Genomic DNA, 27,332 nt, shown 5'->3' with positions numbered 1-27,332 from the left:
GTCTGATGCTATTTTGAAAGCCAAGAAGAAAAAGCTAAAAATAAAGTACATTACAGTGATATATTTGACTTTATGGGTTAAGGTTCCCAGACCAGATGTGAAGGAAAAGGCCTTTGGGCCTCAGAACCCCTCCTGCTGTTCACTGGCATGGCACTGATTCCACCTGGCGATCTGTTCACCATCTGCCTTGGCCTGTCTCCCCCTGTCTGTTCACTGTCTGTCTCCCCCTGTCTGTTCACTGTCTGTCTTGGCCTGTCTCCCCTGTCTGTTCACTGTCTGTCTTGGCCTGTCTCCCCCTGTCTGTTCACTGTCTGTCTTGGCCTGTCTCCCCCTGTCTGTTCACTGTCTTGGCCTGTCTCCCCCTGTCTGTTCACTGTCTTGGCCTGTCTCCCCTGTCTGTCTTGGCCTGTCTCCCCCTGTCTGTCTTGGCCTGTCTCCCCCTGTCTGCCCTCTCCTGTCTCCCCCTCTCTGTTCACCATCTGCCTTGACCTGTCTCCCCCTGTCTGCCCCTCTCTGTTCACTGTCTGCCTTGGTCTGTCTCCCCCTGTCTCCCCCTGTCTGCCCTCTCTTGTCTCCCCCTCTCTGTTCACCATCTGCCTTGGCCTGTCTCCCCTGTCTGCCCCTCTCTGTTCACCGTCTGCCTTGATCTGTCTCATGGTCTGCCTTGGTCTGTCTCCCACTGTCTGTTCACAGTCTGCCTTGGTCTGTCTCACAGTCTGCCTTGGTCTGTCTCACCGTCTGCCTTGGTCCGTCTCCCCCTGTCTGTTCACCGTCTGCCCCGGCCTGTCTCCCCCTGTCTGTTCACTGTCTGCCTTGGCCTGTCTCTCCCTGTCTGTTCACTGTCTGCCTTGGCCTGTCTCTCCCTGTCTGTTCACTGTCTGCCTTGGCCTGTCTCCCCCTCTCTGTCAACCGTCTGCCTTGGCCTGTCTCTCCCTGTCTGTTCAATGTCTGCCTTGGCCTGTCTGACCCCCCTCTCTGTCAACCATCTGCCTTGGCCTGTCTCCCCCTGTCTGGTACAGGTACCTACACCACACTCACACCTCTCTGTTCATCGTCTGCCCTGGCCTGTTCTGTACCTGACCTAACTCAACCTGTATCTGACCTAACTCAACCTGTTCTGTATCTGACCTAACTCAACCTGTTCTGTATCTGACCTAACTCAACCTGTTCTGTACCTGACCTAACTCAACCTGTTCTGTACCTGACCTAACTCAACCTGTTCTGTATCTGACCTAACTCAACCTGTTCTGTATCTGACCTAACTCAACCTGTTTTGTACCTGACCTAACTCAACCTGTTCTGTACCTGACCTAACTCAACCTGTACCTGACCTAACTAAACCTGTTCTGTATCTGACCTAACTCAACCTGTTCTGTATCTGACCTAACTCAACCTGTTCTGTACCTGACCTAACTCAACCTGTTCTGTACCTGACCTAACTCACCTGTTCTGTACCTGACCTAACTCAACCTGTTCTGTACCTGACCTAACTCAACCTGTTCTGTATCTGACCTAACTCAACCTGTTCTATCTGACCTAACTCAACCTGTATCTGACCTAACTCAACCCTGTATCTGACCTAACTCAACCTGTTCTGTACCTAACTCAACCTGTTCTGTACCGGACCTAACTCAACCTGTTCTGTATCTGACCTAACTCAACCCTGTATCTGACCTAACTCAACCTGTTCTGTATCTGACCTAACTCAACCTGTTCTGTACCTGACCTAACTCAACCTGTTCTGTATCTGACCTAACTCAACCTAACTAACTCAACCTGTTCTGTATCTGACCTAACTCAACCTGTTCTGTATCTGACCTAACTCAACCTGTTCTGTACCTGACCTAACTCAACCTGTTCTGTACCTGACCTAACTCAACCTGTTCTGTACCTGACCTAACTCAACCTGTTCTGTACCTGACCTAACTCAACCTGTTCTGTATCTGACCTAACTCAACCTGTATCTGACCTAACTCAACCTGTATCTGACCTAACTCAACTGTTCTGTATCTGACCTAACTCAACCTGTTCTGTACCTGACCTAACTCAACCTGTTCTGTACCTGACCTAACTCAACCTGTATCTGACCTAACTCAACCTGTATCTGACCTAACTCAACCTGTTCTGTATCTGACCTAACTCAACCTGTATCTGACCTAACTCAACCTGTATCTGACCTAACTCAACCTGTTCTGTATCTGACCTAACTCAACCTGTTCTGTATCTGACCTAACTCAACCTGTTCTGTATCTGACCTAACTCAACCTGTACCGTATCTGACCTAACTCAACCTGTTCTGTATCTGACCTAACTCAACCTGTTCTGTATCTGACCTAACTCAACCTGTTCTGTATCTGACCTAACTCAACCTGTTCTGTATCTGACCTAACTCAACCTGTTCTGTATCTGACCTAACTCAACCTGTACCTGACCTAACTCAACCTGTTCTGTACCTGACCTAACTCAACCTGTTCTGTACCTGACCTAACTCAACCTGTTCTGTACCTGACCTAACTCAACCTGTTCTGTACCTGACCTAACTCAACCTGTTCTGTACCTGACCTAACTCAACCTGTTCTGTATCTGACCTAACTCAACCTGTTCTGTATCTGACCTAACTCAACCTGTATCTGACCTAACTCAACCTGTTCTGTATCTGACCTAACTCAACCTGTTCTGTATCTGACCTAACTCAACCTGTTCTGACCTGACCTAACTCAACCTGTTCTGTATCTGACCTAACTCAACCTGTTCTGTACCTGACCTAACTCAACCTGTTCTGTACCTGACCTAACTCAACCTGTATCTGACCTAACTCAACCTGTTCTGTATCTGACCTAACTCAACCTGTATCTGACCTAACTCAACCTGTATCTGACCTAACTCAACCTGTTCTGACCTAACTCAACCTGACCTAACTCAACCTGTTCTGTACCTGACCTAACTCAACCTGTTCTGTACCTGACCTAACTCAACCTGTTCTGACCTAACTCAACCTGTTCTGTACCTGACCTAACTCAACCTGTTCTGTACCTGACCTAACTCAACCTGTTCTGTACCTGACCTAACTCAACCTGTTCTGTACCTGACCTAACTCAACCTGTTCTGTACCTGACCTAACTCAACCTGTTCTGTACCTGACCTAACTCAACCTGTTCTGTACCTGACCTAACTCAACCTGTTCTGTACCTGACCTAACTCAACCTGTTCTGTACCTGACCTAACTCAACCTGTTCTGTACCTGACCTAACTCAACCTGTTCTGTACCTGACCTAACTCAACCTGTTCTGTACCTGACCTAACTCAACCTGTTCTGTACCTGACCTAACTCAACCTGTTCTGTATCTGACCTAACTCAACCTGTATCTGACCTAACTCAACCTGTATCTGACCTAACTCAACCTGTATCTGACCTGACCTCAACTGTATCTGACCTAACTCAACCTGTACCTGACCTAACTCAACCTGTACCCTACCTGACCTAACTCAAACTGTATCTGACCTAACTCAACCTGTATCTGACCTAACTCAACCTGTATCTGACCTAACTCAACCTGTATCTGACCTAACTCAACCTGTATCTGACCTAACTCAACCTGTATCTGACCTAACTCAACCTGTATCTGACCTAACTCAACCTGTATCTGACCTCTGACCTAACTCAACCTGTATCTGACCTAACTCAACCTGTACCTAACTCAACCTGACCTAACTCAACCTGTATCTGACCTAACTCAACCTGTTCTGACCTGACCTCAACCTGTTCTGTATCTGACCTAACTCAACCTGTATCTGACCTAACTCAACCTGTTCTGTACCTGACCTAACTCAACCTGTTCTGTATCTGACCTAACTCAACCTGTATCTGACCTAACTCAACCTGTATCTGACCTAACTCAACCTGTATCTGTACCTAACTCAACCTGTTCTGTATCTGACCTAACTCAACCTGTATCTGACCTACCTCAACCTATCTGACCTAACTCAACCTGTTCTGTACCTGACCTAACTCAACCTGTTCTGTACCTGACCTAACTCAACCTGTTCTGTACCTGACCTAACTCAACCTGTTCTGTACCTGACCTAACTCAACCTGTTCTGTACCTGACCTAACTCAACCTGTTCTGTATCTGACCTAACTCAACCTGTTCTGTACCTGACCTAACTCAACCTGTTCTGTATCTGACCTAACTCAACCCTGACCTAACTCAACCTGTATCTGACCTAACTCAACCTGTTCTGTCAACCTGACCTAACTCAACCTGTTCTGTACCTGACCTAACTCAACCTGTTCTGTACCTGACCTAACTCAACCTGTTCTGTACCTGACCTAACTCAACCTGTATCTGACCTAACTCAACCTGTTCTGTATCTGACCTAACTCAACCTGTTCTGTATCTGACCTAACTCAACCTGTATCTGACCTAACTCAACCTGTACCTGACCTAACTCAACCTGTACCCTACCTGACCTAACTCAACCTGTATCCTATCTGACCTAACTCAACCTCTGACCTAACTCAACCTCTATCTGACCTAACTCAACCTCTATCTGACCTACCTCAACCTCTATCTGACCTAACTCAACCTCTATCTGACCTAACTCAACCTCTATCTGACCTAACTCAACCTCTATCTGACCTAACTCAACCTCTATCTGACCTAACTCAACCTCTATCTGACCTAACTCAACCTCTATCTGACCTAACTCAACCTCTATCTGACCTAACTCAACCTCTATCTGACCTAACTCAACCTCTATCTGACCTAACTCAACCTGTATCTGACCTAACTCAACCTGTTCTGTATCTGACCTAACTCAACCTGTATCTGACCTAACTCAACCTGTATCTGACCTAACTCAACCTGTTCTGTATCTGACCTAACTGAACCTGTATCTGACCTAACTCAAACTGTCCTGTAGCGTACCTTATATTTCCACTTGGCTTCCGTCTGTTTCTTGTTCTGTTCTCGGATCTCAAACTTCTCCAGGTCATTCTGCTTACAGGTGTCCTTTTCCGACATGCTCAGGACATTCTTAGTTGCCTGTGAAGCAGGTAACACAGACATGACATCATATAGGTGACAGGTAACTGCTGCTAACCGTGTATGTGACCAATACAATTTGATTTGATATGAGGTAGAGTAGGACAGGTCAGCTTGCATGGTCTCACCTTGCCCCCCACCTTACCCTTCTTGGGCTGGTCCATCTAGGCCTATAGGGGTGTGTTTGTTACAGGCCCAGTCAGGTTAAACATGGTTAAACAGGTTAATAGCTCACCTTGCCCCCCATCTTGCCTTTCTTGGGCTGGTCCATCTTGCTGAGGATGTCCTTGGCGTGAGACTCCAGAGCTGCCAGGCTGGAGGGCTTCGACGGAGGAGGAGGAGCAGGGACTTCCTTCTCTTTCTTTCCTTTCTTCTTCCCTCCCTCCTTCGCTTTGGGGACCTTGGGAGGTTTGGGGACCTTTGGAGGTTTTGGGGGCTTGGAGGCCTTCTTCCTGGCTGGTTTCTCCCGAGGAGGAGGGGACGGAGAGGGGACGCTGGAGGGGAAGCAGGGTCCTCAGGCTCTAATGGGGCAGCAGGGGTTCCTCCACTGGAGCCTTGCTACTCGAATCACTCTTAATGGCTTTAGCCGCATTCTAGACAACAACAAAACGGTCAGTTATCAAGATGTCTTTATCCGAGGACACTCACTTTACAATTTTCCCTCCTTATATTTTACACTGAACCGTGACAACAGTCTGAGCTGTACGTTCATAGACCCGTTAGTAACCCAGTTCACTACAACACCCATAATGCAGCTGGGAGGTCATGTCTGTACTGTAACTATAAAGGGCTCTGCAAACAGAGCGTCGTAAACGGTCCCAAAAATGATGCTGCATAATGTATATAGTATCACACAGAGAGCGACACAAACAGAAAACACTCCGTGTCTAGACTGTGTAGTGTGTCGAGTGTAGAGTGTAGAGTGTGTAGAGTGTAGAGTGTGTAGACTGTGTAGTGTAGACTGTAGTGTAGACTGTAGTGTGTAGACTGTGTAGTGTGTAGACTGTAGTGCTGAGTGTAGTGTGTAGACTGTGTAGTGTAGACTGTGTAGACTGTGCAGTGTGTAGACTGTGCAGTGTGTAGACTGTGTAGACTGTGTAGTGTGTAGACTGTGTAGTGTGTAGACTGTGTAGTGTGTAGACTGTGCAGTGTGTAGACTGTGCAGTGTGTAGACTGTGCAGTGTGTAGACTGTGCAGTGTGTAGACTGTGTAGTGTGTAGAGTGTGTAGAGTGTGTAGACTGTAGTGCGTAGAGTGTGTAGAGTGTAGAGTGTGTAGAGTGTAGAGTGTGTAGAGTGTAGTGCGTAGAGTGTGTAGAGTGTGTAGAGTGTAGAGTGTGTAGAGTGTCGAGTGTGTAGAGTGTAGAGTGTGTAGAGTGTAGTGTAGACTGTGTAGTGTGTTGACTGTAGTGCGTAGAGTGTAGTGTGCAGAGTGTGTAGTGTAGACTGTGTAGAGTGTACAGTGTAGACTGTGTAGAGTGTAGACTGTGTAGACTGTGTAGTGTAGACTGTGTAGTGTAGACTGTAGTGTAGACTGTGTACACTGTGTAGTGTGTAGACTGTGTAGTGTGTAGACTGTGTAGTGTGTAGACTGTGTAGTGTGTAGACTGTGTAGTGTGTAGACTGTGTAGTGTGTAGACTGTGCAGTGTGTAGACTGTGCAGTGTGTAGACTGTGCAGTGTGTAGACTGTGTAGTGTGTGTAGACTGTAGTGCGTAGAGTGTAGTGTGCAGAGTGTGTAGTGTAGACTGTGTAGAGTGTAGACTGTGCAGTGTGTAGACTGTGCAGTGTGTAGACTGTGTAGTGTACTGTGTAGAGTGTAGAGTATGTAGTGTAGACTGTGTAGAGTGTAGACTATGTAGTGTAGACTGCGTAGTGTAGACTGTGTAGTGTGTAGACTATGTAGTGTAGACTGTGTAATGTGTAGACTGTGTAGTGTGTAGACTGCGTAGTGTAGAATGTGTAGTGTGGAGACTACGAGTGTAGACTGTGTAGTGTGTAGACTGTAGACTGTGTAGTGTGTAGACTGTGTAGTGTGTAGACTGTGTAGTGTGTAGACTGTGTAGTGTGTAGACTGTGTAGTGTGTAGACTGTGTAGTGTGTAGACTACGTAGTGTGTAGACTGCGTAGTGTAGAATGTGTAGTGTGTAGACTACGAGTGTAGACTGTGTAGTGTGTAGACTGTAGACTGTGTAGTGTAGACTGTGTAGTGTGTAGACTGTGTCGAGTGTAGACTGTGTCAGTGTAGACTGTGTAGTGTGTAGACTGTGTAGAGTGTAGACTGTAGGGTGTGTAGATTGTAGGGTGTGTAGACTGTAGGGTGTGTAGACAACAGTGTGTAGACTGTGTAGTGTGTAGACTGTGTAGTGTGTAGACTGTGTAGTTGTAGACTGTGTAGTGTGTAGACTGTGTAGAGTGTAGACTGTGTAGTGTGTAGACTGTGTAGTGTAGAACAGAGTGTAGAATGTGTAGTGTGTAGACTACATAGTGTAGACTATGTAGTGTAGACTGTGTAGTGTGTAGACTGTAGACTGTGTAGTGTAGACTGTGTAGAGTGTAGACTGTGTAGTGTGCAGACTGTAGGGTGTGTAGACTGTAGGGTGTGTAGACTGTGTAGTGTGTAGACTGTGTAGTGTGTAGACTGTGTAGTGTGTAGACTGTGTAGAGTGTAGACTATGTAGTGTAGACTGTGTAGTGTATAGTGTAGACTGTGTAGTGTGTAGACTGTGTAGAGTGTAGACTGTGTAGAGTGTAGACTGTGTAGTGTGTAGACTGTGTAGAGTGTAGACTGTGTAGAGTGTAGACTGTGTAGTGTGTAGACTGTGTAGTGTGTAGACTGTTTAGTGTAGAATGTGTAGTGTGTAGACGTAGTGTAGACTATGTAGTGTAGACTGTGTAGTGTGTAGACTGTAGACTGTGTAGTGTAGACTGTGTAGAGTGTAGACTGTGTAGAGTGTAGACTGTGTAGTGTGCAGACTGTAGGGTGTGTAGACTGTAGGGTGTGTAGACTGTGTAGTGTGTAGACTGTGTAGTGTGTAGACTGTGTAGTGTGTAGACTGTGTAGTGTGTAGACTGTGTAGTGTATAGTGTAGACTGTGTAGTGTGTAGACTGTGTAGAGTGTAGACTGTGTAGTGTGTAGACTGTGTAGTGTGTAGACTGTGTAGAGTGTAGACTGTGTAGAGTGTAGACTGTGAGAGTGTAGACTGTCTAGAGTGTAGACTGTGTAGTGTGTAGACTGTGTAGTGTGTAGACTGTGAGTGTGTAGAGTAAAGGTGGACAAAGGTCATTATTAGAATGTGTCTTGACTGTGCTTCTTTCCCTTTGAAAACGATTCGATATATATCTAGATACATGGACTGGTACCATACAGGAACCATATGTATCTAGATACATGGACTGGTACCATACAGGAACCATATGTATCTAGATACAGTCTACATAGATACATGGACTGGTACCATACGTATCTAGATACACGGACTGGTACCATACGTATCTAGATACATGGACTGGTACCACACAGCAACCATACGTATCTAGATACATGGACTGGTACCATACAGGAACCATACGTATCTAGATACATGGACTGGTACCATACAGGAACCATACGTATCTAGATACATGGACTGGTACCATACAGGAACCATACGTATCTAGATACATGGACTGGTACCATACAGGAACCATATGTATTGTGGCAAAGAAGGGGGTCGAGTGATAAGTGGCAGATATGTGAGAGCAGAACTAATAAACGGGCTCTGCCCGATCACTAAAATGGCCACCCCTGTCAGAACTACAGATCACAAAATGGCCGACCGCCAAAACTACAAGTCCCAGAAGCAAGGGGAACCCTCAGAAGGTGGAGCCGACTCATAGATAAAGGGTCAAGAAAAACCAGGAAGAGGTAGAGAGAGTGCTGGAAGGAGCTATGAACAATAGAGAAAGAGACTATAGAGATTGGCTGGATTTACCGTGTATGAGCTGGATTGTTTTGGACTTACCTGTTGGCGTTTGGACCTGGACCTACCGAGAACCCGATTCGTGTACCGAACCCTGCTATCCTTGACCTCGCCTACGGCCTGGGTGGACCAGGACGGAGAAACAAACACACAGGTACTGTCCTGTTCGAAAGAACTCTCATTCTTGGGTGATTTGGTGACAGTTTACCACTTAATTTGTGACAAACGCTCCTAACCTTGAAGAGGTTTGCCACACGTGGTGGAGAATGCGGGGATGGACTAACCATACCACTGGTTAGGTAGGAGTCAGGTTTTTTTGTTTTGGCTTTGTTTGGTTAACACAGTTTCTCAGGAAAATGAGTATGGAGGGAGCCATACAGGTCCTGTTACAAGCGACGGCCGCCCAACAAGAGGCAACTAGAGCTCAACAAATAGCTCATCAGGATGCAATGCGAATGTATCAGGACACGTTACAGGTCCAGCACCGCACCAACCAGCTGCTCAGAGAAGAGCAAGAGAGAAACACCCGGGAGTTAAGAGAAGGCCTAAAGGGGCTAGCGGACCAAATTGGGGCTCAAGTACCAGCTGCAAATACCCAGAGGCGGGCCAATCATTTTCTTCAAAAATGACAGCACAGGATGATGTGGAAGCATATCTTACCACCTTCGAAAGGACGGCAGAGAGGGAGAAGTGGCCGAAAGAAGAATGGGCAGGGCTTCTGGCACCATACCTGGCAGGGGACGCTCAAAAAGCGTATTTCAACCTGGAGTTGAAAGATGCACAGGATTACGATAAACTAAAGGGAGAGATCCTGACTAGACTGGGAGTGACTGATACCGTGAGGGCACATCGCTTCCACCAGTGGTCCTACCGACCGGGACAACCCCCACGAACACAGATGTTCGACTTGATTCACCTGGCACGGAAATGGTTGCGACCAGAGACCCGGTCATCCGCCGAGATCGTCGAGACCATCGTACTCAACCAGTTCCAGCGAGGTCTACCCCGAGAAGAGAGACGATGGGTTGGCCAGAACGAGGTACTTTCCGCCGACCATCTTGTGGGCCTGGTTGAACGGTATTGTAAGGCAGGAACAGCTGAGCAGGCACAGGAGGAAAGATTCCCGTTCCCCAGGCCTGGGCGAACCAGCGGACGGGGTAAGGCTGTCCCAACATATGGAGGGGGAAGAGAGCAGCGTGGGGCCATAAGGAAAGAATCAGAATCATGCCGAGACACTAAGGGAAAAAACGGAAACCGGGACTGGGTGTCGAGGGGTCTCCCGAACCCCTATTATCTGTTACAATTGTAATCAACCAGGACATATTGCAGCCTACTGCCCTATTAAAGAAGAGCCAATGCAATGTAACCTCGGTGAAAATGAAGATGATACATGGTATGCATGTCCTGTATTTGAAAGATCAAGAAACAAACATATGTGCAGGGAGAAGGTTGAAGGGAAAGAGGTTGAAGCACTGCTGGATTCCGGCAGTATGCTAACCCTGGTCGTTGCAGGCCTAGTGCCGACTCATAAACTGGATACAAGACAGGATATCAGTGTTACATGCATTCATGGGGATACCCGTCTGTACCCCACGGCCTTAGTGAGCATACAAACAGAGGACGGTCTGCTGGATTATGAGGTCGGCATGGTCCCAAAGATGCCATTTGATGTAATATTGGGTAGAGACTTTCCTAACTTTGCGAAGTTAGGCCACAAGAATGGCATAGTTGAGAAGCCAACAACCCCGACCAAGCAGGAAGAAGCATGGGGCCTTCAACCAAAGCCAAGAAAAGAGGTCTCCCAGGGGACAACATCACAGGTGCTTGTAGGGGAGGAGGAGGATGAAGTGGCAAACCTCGCTGATAACGAACAGCCCGGTACTAGTGGGGCTGGGGTCGATCTGAATCCAGAGGACGACGATCTAGAACCAGCAGACCTGGCAGGGTCCTTGACTAATTTTGGGACGGCCCAAAACCAGGATCCAACCCTGCAGCAAGCCAGAGCAGATGTGCAGGTCGTAGATGGTACTCCCATAAATGGTGGGATGATGCCTAATAGTTTTCCCCACTTCATCATGAAAAAGGGTTTGGTGTACAGAGTCTCGAAAATAGGGGTTGATGTGGTGGAACAGTTGTTGGTTCCCACTCGGTACCGGAGGACAGTACTGGATCTAGCTCATGGGCACATTCTGGGGGACACCTTGGTATCGATAAAACCCGAGACCGGATTGTAAGGAGGTTTTACTGGCCAGGAATTCAAGCTGAAGTGGCTCGGCATTGTGGAGAGTGCCCGGAGTGCCAGTTAACAGCTCCCGACCAGCTTTTAGAAGCCCGTTAGTGCCACTCCCCATAATCGAAACGCCATTTGAGAGGATAGCGATGGATTTAGTGGGCCCACTACCCAAATCCGCCAGAGGGCACCAATACATTCTGGTCATTCTAGATTATGCCACTCGCTACCCAGAAGCCATTCCCCTTCGGACGATGACTTCCAAAAATATCGCAAAGGAATTAGTGCTCTTGTTCACCAGGGTAGGGGTTCCAAAGGAGATCCTTACCGACCAGGGGACCCCCTTTATGTCCCGCCTTATGGCGGACCTTTGTAAACTGTGGCAGGTGAAACAGTTGAGGACATCGGTTTACCATCCTCAGACGGACGGGCTGGTTGAGAGATTCAACCGAACCCTGAAGTCAATGCTCAGGAAGGTAATCGAAAAGGATGGGAAAAACTGGGATTGCATGTTGCCGTATCTGATGTTTGCCATTAGAGAGGTTCCTCAAGCCTCGCTGGGGTTTCTCCCTTTGAGCTGGTATAGCGGGGAGGCATCCCGGGAATCTTGTCATCGCCCGGGAAACCTGGGAGCACCAATCCACCACGTATACTAGTGTCAAAGAGCACGTCACGGCAATGCAAGAAGGGATAGCGACAGTCATGCCCATCGTCAGAGAGCACATGAGACAAACACAAGAACACCAGCGGCACACTTATAACCGGCAGGCTACCTGAGGAATTTCAACCGGGAGATAAGGTGTTAGTGCTGATCCCCACGGTAGAGTGTAAACTACTAGCCACATGGAAAGGACCATATGAAGTACTGGAGAGAATAGGAGAAGTCAATTATCGGATCCGACAGCCAGGTCGACGGCCCCAGGAACAGATTTATCACATAAACCTGTTAAAAGCATGGAGAGAGAGAAACACTAATGGTCACATACCCCACACACATTCAGGAGACAGCCGAGGTAAATATTTCACCCACTCTGTCCCCAGCGCAAGTACAGGAAGTAAAGACCCTGATCCAGAAAAACAGAGATGTGTTTTCAGAGGTACCTGGCCGAACTGAGGTTACGGCTCATGATATCGTTTCCCTACCAGGGAGAAAAGTGAGTATGAGGCCATATTGGGTACCCGAGGCTCGACGGGCCGCGATTAGAGCAGAGCCTGAGAAAATGTTGACAGCTGGGGTGGTCGAAGAGTCACGTAGTGAGTGGTCTAGCCCAATTGTGATGGTCTCCAAGCCCGATGGGTCTTTGCGGTTCTGTAACGACTTTCGGAAGGTAAATGAAATCTCGAAGTTTGATGCCTACCCCATGCCCCGAGTAGATGAACTACTGGAGAAAATTGGTCATGCTCGGTACATTACGACCCTTGATCTGACAAAGGGTACTGGCAAATTCCTCTGACCCCCAGGGCCAAAGAAAAGACAGCCTTTGCAACACCTGATGGTTTGTTTCAATACACCGTCATGCCATTCGGCTTACACGGGGCCCCAGCCACCTTTCAACGGCTCATGGACAAAGTCCTAAAACCGCATAAAGAATACGCCGCAGCTTATTTAGATGACGTGGGGATCTACAGCCCAGATTGGGAATCCCACTTACCCCGGTTACAGGCAGTGTTAGATGCCCTTAGAAAGGCAGGGCTCACGGCAAACCCTGCCAAGTGTTATGTGGGGTTAGAGGAAACAGAGTATCTGGGATACACTGTAGGAAGAGGGTTAATCAAACCCCAACATAAGAAGGTGAAGGCAATTAGAGAATGGCCGAAACCAGTAAATAAGAAGCAGGTCCGAGCCTTCCTAGGGCTGACCGGTTACTACCGGAAGTTCATCCCAAGTTATGCCACAGTGGCCGCCCCACTTACCGACATGACTAGAGCCAGAGGGCCAAACATGGTCAAATGGGATGAAAGGGCCACCAAAGCGTTTAGGACATTACAGGAGGCTCTCTGCTGTAACCCAGTGCTGGTGGTACCAGACTTTGAGAAAGAGTTTGTGGTTCAGACAGATGCCTCAGAGGTCGGCTTGGGAGCAGTGCTATCCCAAGAGGTAGAAGGGGTAGAACACCCCATCCTGTTTTTAAGCAGGAAGCTGGAACCACGGGAAACCAACTACTCAGTCGTTGAGAAAGAGGCGCTGGCAGTAAAGTGGGCTCTAGAAAGCCTGAAGTACTACCTGCTGGGGCGCCACTTCACCCTCATCAGTGACCATGCCCCACTCACCTGGATGCATAGGGCTAAAGAAAGAACGCTCGGGTGATGCGGTGGTTTTGAGTCTCCAACCGTTTCATTTTGACTTGAAACACAGAGCAGGGAAGGAAATGGGAAACGTGGATGGGTTATCCCGCATGCATGCATATTTTGCTGCGGTAGCCCGACCTAGGGGTCGGATCTAGGGAGAGATATGTGGCAAAGAAGGGGTCGAGTGATAAGTGGCAGATATGTGAGAGCAGAACTAATAAACGGGCTCTGCCCGATCACTAAAATGGCCACCCCTGTCAGAACTACAGATCACAAAATGGCCGACCGCCAAAACTACAAGTCCCAGAAGCAAAGGGAACCCTCAGAAGGTGGAGCCGACTCACAGATAAAGGGTCAAGAAAAACCAGGAAGAGGTAGAGAGAGTGCTGGAAGGAGCTATGAACAATAGAGAAAGAGACTATAGAGATTGGCTGGATTTACCGTGTATGAGCTGGATTGTTTTGGACTTACCTGTTGGCGTTTGGACCTGGACCTACCGAGAACCCGATTCGTGTACCGAACCCTGCTATCCTTGACCTCGCCTACGGCCTGGGTGGACCAGGATGGAGAAACAAAACACAGGTACTGTCCTGTTCGAAAGAACTCTCATTCTTGGGTGATTTGGTGACAGTTTACCACTTAGTTTGTGACAAACGCTCCTAACCTTGAAGAGGTTTGCCACAGTATCTAGATACATGGACTGGTACCATACAGGAACCATACGTATCTAGATACATGGACTGGTACCATACGTATCTAGATACATGGACTAGATACAAGTGCTAACAGTCAGCATCTGGTTAATATGTGCGAAATGCTTGATAATATATTTGATATAAAAAGAGATACACTACATGGCCAAAAGTATGTGGACACCACTTCAAATTAGTGGATTCGGCTATTACAGCCACACCCATTCTGACATTGGCAGTAGAATGGCCTTACTGAATATCTCAGTGACTTTCAATGAGTCACCGTCATAGGATGAAACCTTTCCAACTAGTCAGTTAGCCAAGTTTCTGCCCTGCTAGAGCTTCCCCCGGTCAACTGTAAGTGCTGTTATTGTGAAGCACGTCTAGGAACAACAACGGCTCAGCCGTGAAGTGGTAGGCCACACAAGCTCCCAGAACAGAACCGCTTAGCGCTGAAGCGCGTAAAATGTGTCTGTCCTCAAGTGGAGCACTCACTACCGAGTACTAAACTGCCTCTGGAAGCAACAGGAAATGGGTTTCCATGGCTGAGCAGCCGCACACAAGACTAAGATCACTATGCGCAATGCCAAGCGTCGGCTGGAGTGGTGTAAAGATCTCTGCAATTGGACTCTGGAGCTGTGGAAACGCATTCTCTGGAGTGATGAATCAAGCTTTACCATCTGGCAGTCCGGTGGGTTAGGCGGATTTCAGGAGAATGCTACTTGCCAACGCATAGTGCTCACTGTAAAGTTTGGTGGAAGAGGAATAATGGTCTGGGGCTGTTTTTCATGGTTCGCGCTTAGGCCCCTTAGTTTCAGTGATGGGAAATCTTTACATTATACAATGACATTCTAGTAGATTCTGTGTTTCCAACTTTGTGGTAACAGTTTGGGGAAGGCCCTTTCCAGTTTCAGAATGCACAAGCGAGGTCCATACAGAAGTTGTTTGTCAAGATCAGTCTGAAAGAACTTGGCTGGCATGCACAGAGCCCTAACCTCAACCCCATCGAGCACCTTTGGGATGAATTGGAACGCCGACTGCGAGCCAGGCCTAATCGCCTAACATCAGTGTCCGACCTCACTAATGCTCTTGTGGCTGAATGGAAGCAAGTCCCCACAGCAATGTTCTAACATCTAGTGGAAAGCCTTCCCAGAAGAGTGGAGACTGCTATAGCAGGAATGTTCCAACATCTAGTGGAAAGCCTTCCCAGAAGAGTGGAGACTGCTATAGCAGCAATGTTCCAACATCTAGTGGAAAGCCTTCCCAGAAGAGTGGAGACTGTTATAGAAGCAATGTTCCAACATCTAGTGGAAAGCCTTCCCAGAAGAGTGGAGGCTGTTATAGCAGCAATGTTCCAACATCTAGTGGAAAGCCTTCCCAGAAGTGTGGAGGCTGTTATAGAAGCAATGTTCCAACATCTAGTGGAAAGCCTTCCCAGAAGAGTGGAGGCTGTTATAGCAGCAGAAGGGGGACCAACTCCATATTAATGCCCATCATTTTGGAATGATATGTTCAATGTGCAGGTGTCCACATACGTTTTTGAGTGTATATTATCTGGGTGACCTAATATTGACTGGCTTCAACAAGCTGCCCACTCAAGGAAAAGCTTCAAACTGTAACCAGTGCCTGCATCCTGGTTCAGGTTCAGTCAACCTACCAGGGTAGTTACAAACAGAACAGGAATTAAATCATCAACATGCATTGATCACATCTTTACTAATGCTGCAGAAATGTGCTGTAAAGCAGTATCCAGATCCATAGGATGTAGTGATCACAATATAGTAGCCATATCTAGGAAAACCACAGTTCCAAAGGCTGGGCCTAATATAGTGTATAAGAGGACAGGCTGGGCATAATATAGTGTACAAGAGGTCAGGCTGGGCCTAATATAGTGTATAAGAGGACAGGCTGGGCATAATATAGTGTATAAGAGGACAGGCTGGGCATAATATAGTGTATAAGAGGACAGGCTGGGCCTAATATAGTGTATAAGAGGTCAGGCTGGGCCTAATATAGTGTATAAGAGGTCATGCTGGGCCTAATATAGTGTATAAGAGGTCATACAATAAGTTTTGTAGTGATTCCTATGTTGTTGATGTAAAGAATAGTTGTTGGTCCGTAGTGTGTAATGAGGAGCAACCAGACTGCTGGTCTGTGGTGTGTAATGAGGAGCAACCAGACTCTGCTGGTCTGTGGTGTGTAATGAGGAGCAACCAGACTCTGCTGGTCTGTGGTGTGTAATGAGGAGCAACCAGACGCTGCACTGGACACATTAATGAAATGTCTTATTCCAGTTACTAATAAACATGAACCCATTAAGAAAATGACTGTAAAACCAGTTAAATCCCTGTGGATTGATGAGGAATTTAAACATTGTGTGGTTGAGATGGATGAGGCCAAAGGAACGGCGAAAAAGTCTGGCTGCACAACCGATTGGCAAACGTACTGCAAGTTGAGAAATCATGTGACTAAACTGAATTAAAAAGAAGAAACTACACTATGAAACAAAGATAAATTACATAAAGAATGATATTAAAAAGCACCTTAAATTACATTTGGGGAAGAAAGGCAAACTAAGCTCTGTCATTCATAAAATCAGATGACTCATTCATCACTGATATTGGCAACTACTTTAACATATTTTTTAATTGGCAAGATTAGCAAAATTAGGCATGACATGCCAGCAACAATCACAGACACTACACATCCAAATATAACTGACGAAATTATGAAAGACAAGCATGGTAATTTTGAATTCTGTAAAGTGAGTGTGGAAGAGGATAATATTGCCACTCCTTTTTGCCACATATTCAATTTAAGCCTAGTAGAAAGTGTGTGTCCTCAGGCCTGGAGGGAAGCTAAAGTCATTCCACTACCTAAGAATAGTAAAGCCCCCTTTACTGGCTCAAATAGCTGACCAATCAGCCTGTAACAAACACTTAGTAAACTTTTGAAAAACATTTCTTGACCAGATACAATGCTATTTTATAGTAAACACATGTTTACTGATGTCCTTATATCCATTATTCTACAATGTAGAAAAGAGTAAAAATAAAGAAAAACACTTGAATGAGTAGGTTTTCTAAAAGGTATGACCGGTAGTGTATATTATGTCTATGGTGTATGTAGTGGCTAAACTGGGCATCTACCACCCCACTATCAATAAGGGGAATGTTAGGGGGCTAAACTGGACATCTACCACCCCACTATCAATAAGGGAATGTTAGGGGGCTAAACTGGGCATCTACCACCCCACTATCAATAAGGGAATGTTAGGGGCTAAACTGGACATCTACCACCCCACTATCAATAAGGGGAATGTTAGGGGGGCTAAACTGGGCATCTACCACCCCACTATCAATAAGGGAATGTTAGGGGGCTAAACTGGGCATCTACCACCCCACTATCAATAAGGGAATGTTAGGGGGGCTAAACTGGGCATCTACCACCCCAAAAATCAATAAGGGAATATTAGGGGGTAAACTGGGCATCTACCACCCCACTATCAATAAGGGAATGTTAGGGGTGTAAACTGGGCATCTACCACCCCACTATCAATAAGGGAATGTTAGGGGGGTAAACTGGGCATCTACCACCCCACTATCAATAAGGGGAATGTTAGGGGGCTAAACTGGGCATCTACCACCCCACTATCAATAAGGGAATGTTAGGGGCTAAACTGGGCATCTACCACCCCACTATCAATAAGGGAATGTTATGGGGGCTAAACTGGGCATCTACCACCCCACTATCAATAAGGGGAATGTTAGGGGGCTAAACTGGGCATCTACCACCCCACTATCAATAAGGGGAATGTTAGGGGGCTAAACTGGGCATCTACCACCCCACTATCAATAAGGGAATGTTAGGGGGTAAACTGGGCATCTACCACCCCACTATCAATAAGGGAATGTTAGGGGGCTAAACTGGGCATCTACCACCCCACTATCAATAAGGGGAATGTTAGGGGTGTAAACTGGGCATCTACCACCCCACTATCAATAAGGGAATGTTAGGGGGGGTAAACTGGGCATCTACCACCCCACTATCAATAAGGGAATGTTGGGGGTAAACTGGGCATCTACCACCCCACTATCAATAAGGGGAATGTTAGGGGTGTAAACTGGGCATCTACCACCCCACTATCAATAAGTGGAATGTTAGGGGGGTAAACTGGGAATCTACCACCCCACTATCAATAAGGGGAATGTTGGGGGGGGTAAACTCGGCATCTACCACCCCACTATCAAAAAGGGGAATGTTAGGAGTGTAAACTGGGCATCTACCACCCCACTATCAATAAGGGGAATGTTAGGGAGGGTAAACTGGGCATCTACCACCCCACTATCAATAAGGGAATGTTAGGGGTGCTAAACCGGGCATCTACCACCCCACTATCAATAAGGGGAATGTTAGGGGTAAACTGGGCATCTACCACCCCACTATCAATAAGGGAATGTTAGGGGTAAACTGGGCATCTACCACCCCAAAATCAATATGGGGAATGTTAGGGGTAAACTGGGCATCTACCACCCCACTATCAATAAGGGGAATGTTGGGGGGTAAACTGGGCTTCTACCACCCCACTATCAATAAGGGGAATGTTAGGGGGTAAACTGGGCATCTACCACCCCACTATCAATAAGGGAATGTTAGGGAGGTAAACTGGGCATCTACCACCCCACTATCAATAAGGGAATGTTAGGGGGAACTGGGCATCTACAACCCCACTATCAATAAGGGGAATGTTAGGGGGGGGAACTGGGCATCTACCACCCCACTATTAATAAGGGGAATGTTGGGGGTAAACTGGGCTTCTACCACCCCACTATCAATAAGGGGAATGTTAGGGGTAAACTGGGCATCTACCACCCCACTATCAATAAGGGGAATGTTAGGGGTAAACTGGGCATCTACCACCCCACTATCAATAAGGGAATGTTGGGGGGTAAACTGGGCATCTACCACCCCACTATCAATAAGGGAATGTTAGGGGTGGGGGAACTGGGCATCTACAACCCCACTATCAATAAGGGGAATGTTAGGGGAAATGGGCATCTACCACCCCACTATCAATAAGGGGAATGTTGGGGGGTAAACTGGGCTTCTACCACCCCACTATCAATAAGGGAATGTTAGGGGTAAACTGGGCATCTACCACCCCACTATCAATAAGGGGAATGTTGGGGGGGGAACTGGGCATCTACCACCCCACTATCAATAAGGGGAATGTTAGGGGGGTAAACTGGGCATCTACCACCCCACTATCAATAAGGGAATGTTGGGGGTAAACTGGGCTTCTACCACCCCACTATAAATAAGGGAATGTTAGGGGGTAAACTGGGCATCTACCACCCCACTATCAATAAGGGAATGTTAGGGGTAAACTGGGCATCTACCACCCCACTATCAATAAGGGGAATGTTGGGGGTAAACTGGGCATCTACCACCCCACTATCAATAAGGGAATGTTAGGGGGGGGAACTGGGCATCTACCACCCCACTATAAATAAGGGAATGTTAGGGGGGTAAACTGGGCATCTACCACCCCACTATCAATAAGGGAATGTTAGGGAGGGTAAACTGGGCATCTACCACCCCACTATCAATAAGGGAATGTTAGGGGTAAACTGGGACTCTACCACCCCACTATCAATAAGGGGAATGTTAGGGGTGTAAACTGGGCATCTACCACCCCACTATCAATAAGGGGAATGTTAGGGGGGGTAAACTGGGCATCTACCACCCCACTATCAATAAGGGAATGTTAGGGGGTAAACTGGGCATCTACCACCCCACTATCAATAAGGGGAATGTTAGGGGGGTAAACTGGGCATCTACCACCCCACTACCAATAAGGGAATGTTGGGGGTAAACTGGGCATCTACCACCCCACTATCAATAAGGGAATGTTAGGGGGGGGTAAACTGGGCATCTACCACCCCACTATCAATAAGGGGAATGTTAGGGGGTGTAAACTGGGCATCTACCACCCCACTATCAATAAGGGAATGTTAGGGAGGGTAAACTGGGCATCTACCACCCCACTATCAATAAGGGGAATGTTAGGGGGGCTAAACTGGGCATCTACCACCCCACTATCAATAAGGGAATGTTAGGGGGCTAAACTGGGCATCTACCACCCCACTATCAATAAGGGGAATGTTAGGGGGGGAACTGGGCATCTACCACCCCACTATCAATAAGGGGAATGTTAGGGGCTAAACTGGGCATCTACCACCCCACTATCAATAAGGGGAATGTTAGGGGTGTAAACTGGGCATCTACCACCCCACTATCAATAAGGGAATGTTAGGGGTAAACTGGGCATCTACCACCCCACTATCAATAAGGGGAATGTTAGGGGGCTAAACTGGGCATCTACCACCCCACTATCAATAAGGGAATGTTAGGGGGGCTAAACTGGGCATCTACCACCCCAACTATCAATAAGGGGAATATTAGGGGGTAAACTGGGCATCTACCACCCCACTATCAATAAGGGGAATGTTAGGGGTGTAAACTGGGCATCTACCACCCCACTATCAATAAGGGAATGTTAGGGGGGTAAACTGGGCATCTACCACCCCACTATCAATAAGGGAATGTTAGGGGGCTAAACTGGGCATCTACCACCCCACTATCAATAAGGGGAATGTTAGGGGGCTAAACTGGGCATCTACCACCCCAACTATCAATAAGGGGACTATTAGGGGTAAACTGGGCATCTACCACCCCACTATCAATAAGGGGAATGTTAGGGGTGTAAACTGGGCATCTACCACCCCACTATCAATAAGGGGAATGTTAGGGGGGGGTAAACTGGGCATCTACCACCCTACTATCAATAAGGGAATGTTTGGGGTAAACTGGGCATCTACCACCCCACTATCAATAAGGGAATGTTAGGGGTGTAAACTGGGCATCTACCACCCCACTATCAATAAGTGGAATGTTAGGGGGTAAACTGGGCATCTACCACCCCACTATCAATAAGGGGAATGTTGGGGGTAAACTGGGCATCTACCACCCCACTATCAATAAGGGGAATGTTAGGGGGGTAAACTGGGCATCTACCACCCCACTATCAATAAGGGGAATGTTAGGGGGGGGTGTAAACTGGGCATCTACCACCCCACTATCAATAAGGGAATGTTAGGGAGGGTAAACCGGGCATCTACCACCCCACTATCAATAAGGGAATGTTAGGGGTGCTAAACCGGGCATCTACCACCCCACTATCAATAAGGGGAATGTTAGGGGGGTGAACTGGGCATCTACCACCCCACTATCAATAAGGGGAATGTTGGGGGGTAAACTGGGCTTCTACCACCCCACTATCAATAAGGGGAATGTTAGGGGGTAAACTGGGCATCTACCACCCCACTATCAATAAGGGGAATGTTGGGGGTAAACTGGGCTTCTACCACCCCACTATCAATAAGGGAATGTTAGGGGTAAACTGGGCATCTACCACCCCACTATCAATAAGGGGAATGTTAGGGGGGTAAACTGGGCATCTAACACCCCACTATCAATAAGGGGAATGTTGGGGGTAAACTGGGCATCTACCACCCCACTATCAATAAGGGGAATGTTAGGGGGGTAAACTGGGCTTCTACCACCCCACTATCAATAAAGGGAATGTTGGGGGTAAACTGGGCTTCTACCACCCCACTATCAATAAGGGGAATGTTAGGGGTAAACTGGGCATTACCACCCCACTATCAATAAGGGGAATGTTAGGGGGTAAACTGGGCATCTACCACCCCACTATCAATAAGGGGAATGTTGGGGAGTAAACTGGGCATCCACCACCCCACTATCAATAAGGGGAATGTTAGGGGGGTAAACTGGGCATCTACCACCCCACTATCAATAAGGGGAATGTTAGGGGGTGTAAACTGGGCATCTACCACCCCACTATCAATAAGGGGAATGTTAGGGGGCTAAACTGGGCATCTACCACCCCACTATCAACAAGGGGAATGTTAGGGGGGTAAACTGGGCATCTACCACCCCACTATCAATAAGGGGAATGTTAGGGGGTGTAAACTGGGCATCTACCACCCCACTATCAATAAGGGAATGTTAGGGAGGGTAAACTGGGCATCTACCACCCCACTATCAATAAGGGGAATGTTAGGGGTAAACTGGGACTCTACCACCCCACTATCAATAAGGGGAATGTTAGGGGTGTAAACTGGGCATCTACCACCCCACTATCAATAAGGGGAATGTTAGGGGGTAAACTGGGCATCTACCACCCCACTATCAATAAGGGGAATGTTAGGGGGTAAACTGGGCATCTACCACCCCACTATCAATAAGGGAATGTTAGGGGGTAAACTGGGCATCTACCACCCCACTACCAATAAGGGGAATGTTGGGGGTAAACTGGGCATCTACCACCCCACTATCAATAAGGGGAATGTTAGGGGGGGGTAAACTGGGCATCTACCACCCCACTATCAATAAGGGAATGTTAGGGGGGTGTAAACTGGGCATCTACCACCCCACTATCAATAAGGGGAATGTTAGGGAGGGTAAACTGGGCATCTACCACCCCACTATCAATAAGGGGAATGTTAGGGGGGTGTAAACTGGGCATCTACCACCCCACTATCAATAAGGGAATGTTAGGGAGGGTAAACTGGGCATCTACCACCCCACTATCAATAAGGGGAATGTTAGGGGTGTAAACTGGGCATCTACCACCCCACTATTAATAAGGGAATGTTAGGGGGGTAAACTGGGCATCTACCACCCCACTATCAAAAAGGGGAATGTTAGGGGTGCTAAACCGGGCATCTACCACCCCACTATCAATAAGGGGAATGTTAGGGGGGTAAACTGGGCATCTACCACCCCACTATCAATAAGGGAATGTTGGGGGTAAACTGGGCTTCTACCACCCCACTATCAATAAGGGAATGTTAGGGGGTAAACTGGGCATCTACCACCCCACTATCAATAAGGGGAATGTTAGGGGGTAAACTGGGCATCTACCACCCCACTATCAATAAGGGGAATGTTGGGGGTAAACTGGGCATCTACCACCCCACTATCAATAAGGGAATGTTAGGGGTAAACTGGGCATCTACCACCCCACTATCAATAGGGGAATGTTAGGGGTAAACTGGGCATCTACCACCCCACTATCAATAAGGGAATGTTGGGGGTAAACTGGGTATCTACCACCCCACTATCAATAAGGGAATGTTAGGGGGCTAAACTGGGCATCTACCACCCCACTATCAATAAGGGGAATGTTAGGGGGATAAACTGGGCATCAACCACCCCACTATAAATAAGGGAATGTTAGGGGTGTAAACTGGGCATCTACCACCCCACTATCAATAAGGGAATGTTAGGGGGGTAAACTGGGCATCCTCCACCCCACTATCAATAAGGGGAATGTTAGGGAGGGTAAACTGGGCATCTACCACCCCACTATCAATAAGGGGAATGTTAGGGGGGTAAACTGGGCATCTACCACCCCACAATCAATAAGGGAATGTTAGGGGGTAAACTGGGCATCTACCACCCCACAATCAATAAGGGGAATGTTAGGGGGTAAACTGGGCATCTACCACCCCACTATCAATTAGGGAATGTTAGGGGTAAGCTGGGCATCTACCACCCCACTATCAATAAGGGGAATGTTAGGGGGTAAACTGGGCATCTACCACCCCACTATCAATAAGGGAATATTAGGGGTAAGCTGGGCATCTACCACCCCACTATCAATAAGGGAATGTTAGGGGGGTGTAAACTGGGCATCTACCACCCCACTATCAATAAGGGGAATGTTAGGGGGGGTGTAAACTGGGCATCTACCACCCCACTATCAATAAGGGGAATGTTAGGGGTGTAAACTGGGCATCTACCACCCCACTATCAATAAGGGAATTTGAGGGGGTAAGCTGGGCATCTACCACCCCACTATCAATAAGGGGAATGTTATGGGGTAAACTGGGCATCTACCACCCTACTATCAATAAGGGGAATGTTAGGGGGTAAACTGGGCATCTACCACCCCACTATCAATAAGGGGAATGTTAGGGGGGGTGTAAACTGGGCATCTACCACCCCACTATCAATAAGGGGAATGTTAGGAGGGGGTAAACTGGGCATCTACCACCCCACTATCAATAAGGGAATGTTAGGGGTGTAAACTGGGCATCTACCACCCCACTATCAATAAGGGAATGTTAGGGGGTAAGCTGGGCATCTACCACCCCACTATCAATAAGGGGAATGTTATGGGGTAAACTGGGCATCTACCACCCTACTATCAATAAGGGAATGTTAGGGGTAAACTGGGCATCTACCATCCCACTATCAATAAGGGAATGTTGGGGGGTAAACTGGGCATCTACCACCCCACTATCAATAAGGGGAATGTTAGGGGGGTAAACTGGGATAAAAAATATTACTCTTAAAAAATGTGCTGTGACATAGACAATTAATATATAGCACAACTTTGGATTTCACCCGTCTCATAATCCATTTGGGCCGCTTGGAAGTCGACTGACACGGCGTAAGCAGCTTTTTCTCCCCCAGCTTCGACCAACACCGTACAGGTAGCAAAAGTGATTGCTGTTCAAGCTATGAAATTAATTAACTTTACCCTGTATATATATACTGATTGTTTAAATCAAAATGACCAAAACTGTTTCTGATGGGGACCCTGAACAATCAAATTCCATCTAATATTAGACGTGATCAAAAGGTATTTTTTTTCACCTTTATTTAACCAGGTAGGCAAGTTGAGAACAAGTTCTCATTTACAATTGCGACCTGACCAAGACAAAGCAAAGAAGTTCGACACAAACAACAACACAGAGTTACACATGGAATAAAACGTACAGTCAATAATACAGTAGAAGAATAAGTCTATATATGATCATATATGATGTGAGCAAATGAGGTGAGATAAGGGAGGTAAAGGCAAAAAAAGGCCATGGTGGCAAAGTAAATACAATATAGCAAGTAAAACACTGGAATGGTAGATTTGCAATGGAAGAATGTGCAAAGTAGAAATAAAAATAATGGGGTGCAAAGAAGCAAAATAAATAAATACAGTAGGGAGAGGTAGTTGTTTGGGCTAAATATAGATGGGCTATGTACAGGTGCAGTAATCTGTGAGCTGCTCTGACAGCTGGTGCTTAAAGCTAGTGAGGGAGATAAGTGTTTCCAGTTTCAGAGATTTTTGTAGTTCATTCCAGTCATTGGCAGCAGAGAACTGGAAGGAGAGGCGGCCAAAGGAAGAATTGGTTTTGGGGGTGACCAGAGAGATATACCTGCTGGAGCGTGTGCCACAGGTGGGTGCTGCTATGGTGACCAGTGAGCTGAGATAAGGCGAGGCTTTAACTAGCAAAGACTTATAGATGACCTGGAGCCAGCGGGTTTGGCGACGAGTATGAAGCGATGGCCAACCAACAAGAGTGTACAGGTCGCAGTGGTGGGTAATATATGAGGCTTTGGTGACAAAACGGATTGCACTGTGATAGACTGCATCCAAATTGCTGAGTAGAGTGTTGGAGGATATTTTATAGATGACACCCCCGAAGTCGAGGATCTGAAGGATGGTCAGTTTTACGAGGGTAAGGTTGGCAGCATGAGTGAAGGATGCTTTGTTGCGAAATAGGAAGCCGATTCTAGATTTAATTTTGGATTGGAGATGCCTAATGTGAGTCTGTAAGGAGAGTTTACAGTCTAGTCAGACACTTAGGTATTTGTAGTTGTTCACATATTCTAAGTCAGAACCGTCCAGAGTAGTGATGTTGGACGGGGGGCAGGTTTGGGCAGTGATCAGTTGAAGCCAGATGAATTCCATCTAATATTAGACCTGATCAGCAGTTATATAATCAGATCTTAAACATTTGAACTCTTTTCTCTGTATATATCAATGATGTTGCTCTTGCTGCGGGCGATTCCCTGATCCACCTCTACGCAGACGACACCATTCTGTATACTTCTGGCCCTTTCTTGGACACTGTGCTATCTAACCTCCAAACGAGCTTCAATGCCATACAACACTCCTTCCGTGGCCTCCAACTGCTCTTAAACGCTAGTAAAACCAAATGCATGCTTTTCAACCGTTCGCTGCCTGCACCCGCACGCCCGACTAGCATCACCACCCTGGATGGTTCCAACCTAGAATATGTGGACATCTATAAGTACCTAGGTGTCTGGTTAGACTGTAAACTCTCCTTCCAGACTCAAATCAAACATCTCCAATCTAAAATCAAATCTAGAGTTGGCTTTCTATTCCGCAACAAAGCCTCCTTCACTCACGCCGCCAAACTTACCCTAGTAAAACTGACTATCCTACCGATCCTCGACTTCGGCGATGTCATCTACAAAATGGCTTCCAATACTCTACTCAGCAAACTGGATGCAGTTTATCACAGTGCCATCCGTTTTGTTTATAAAGCACCTTATACCACCCACCACTGCGACCTGAATGCTCTAGTCGGCTGGCCCTCGCTACATATTCGTCACCAGACCCACTGGCTCCAGGTCATCTACAAGTCTATGCTAGGTAAAGCTCCACCTTATCTCAGTTCACTGGTCACGATGGCAACACCCACCCGTAGCACGCGCTCCAGCAGGTGTATCTCACTGATCATCCCTAAAGCCAACACCTCATTTGGCCGCCTTTCCTTCCAGTTCTCTGCTGCCTGTGACTGGAACAAATTGCAAAAATCGCTGAAGTTGGAGACTTTTATCTCCCTCACCAACTTTAAACATCTGCTATCTGAGCAGCTAACCGAACACTGCAGCTGTACATAGTCTATCGGTAAATAGCCCACCCATTTTTACCTACCTCATCCCCATACAGTTTTTATTTATTTACTTTTCTGCTCTTTTGCACACCAGTACCTCTACCTGCACATGACCATCTGATCATTTATCACTCCAGTGTTAATCTGCTAAATTGTAATTATTCGCCTACATCCTCATGCCTTTTGCACACAATGTATATAGACTCTTTTTTTTCCTACTGTGTTATTGACTTGTTAATTGTTTACTCAATGAGTAACTCTGTGTTGTCTGTTCACACAGCTATGCTTTATCTTGGCCAGGTCGTAGTTGTAAATGATAACT

At 47.0% G+C, this 27,332-nt stretch overlaps 1 pseudogene; it reads right to left on the bottom strand.

Annotated features, from left to right (window-relative positions):
• LOC121846745 overlaps positions 1-27,332 on the bottom strand; it is a 171,846-nt pseudogene that overhangs the window by 69,376 nt on the left and 75,138 nt on the right.

This window comes from Oncorhynchus tshawytscha, linkage group LG07 (assembly GCF_018296145.1).
Source record: "Oncorhynchus tshawytscha isolate Ot180627B linkage group LG07, Otsh_v2.0, whole genome shotgun sequence".
Lineage (NCBI taxonomy): Eukaryota > Metazoa > Chordata > Actinopteri > Salmoniformes > Salmonidae > Oncorhynchus > Oncorhynchus tshawytscha.
The sequence above is the reverse complement of the archived record's forward strand: the minus strand, read 5'-3'. Positions and strand labels throughout refer to the sequence as shown.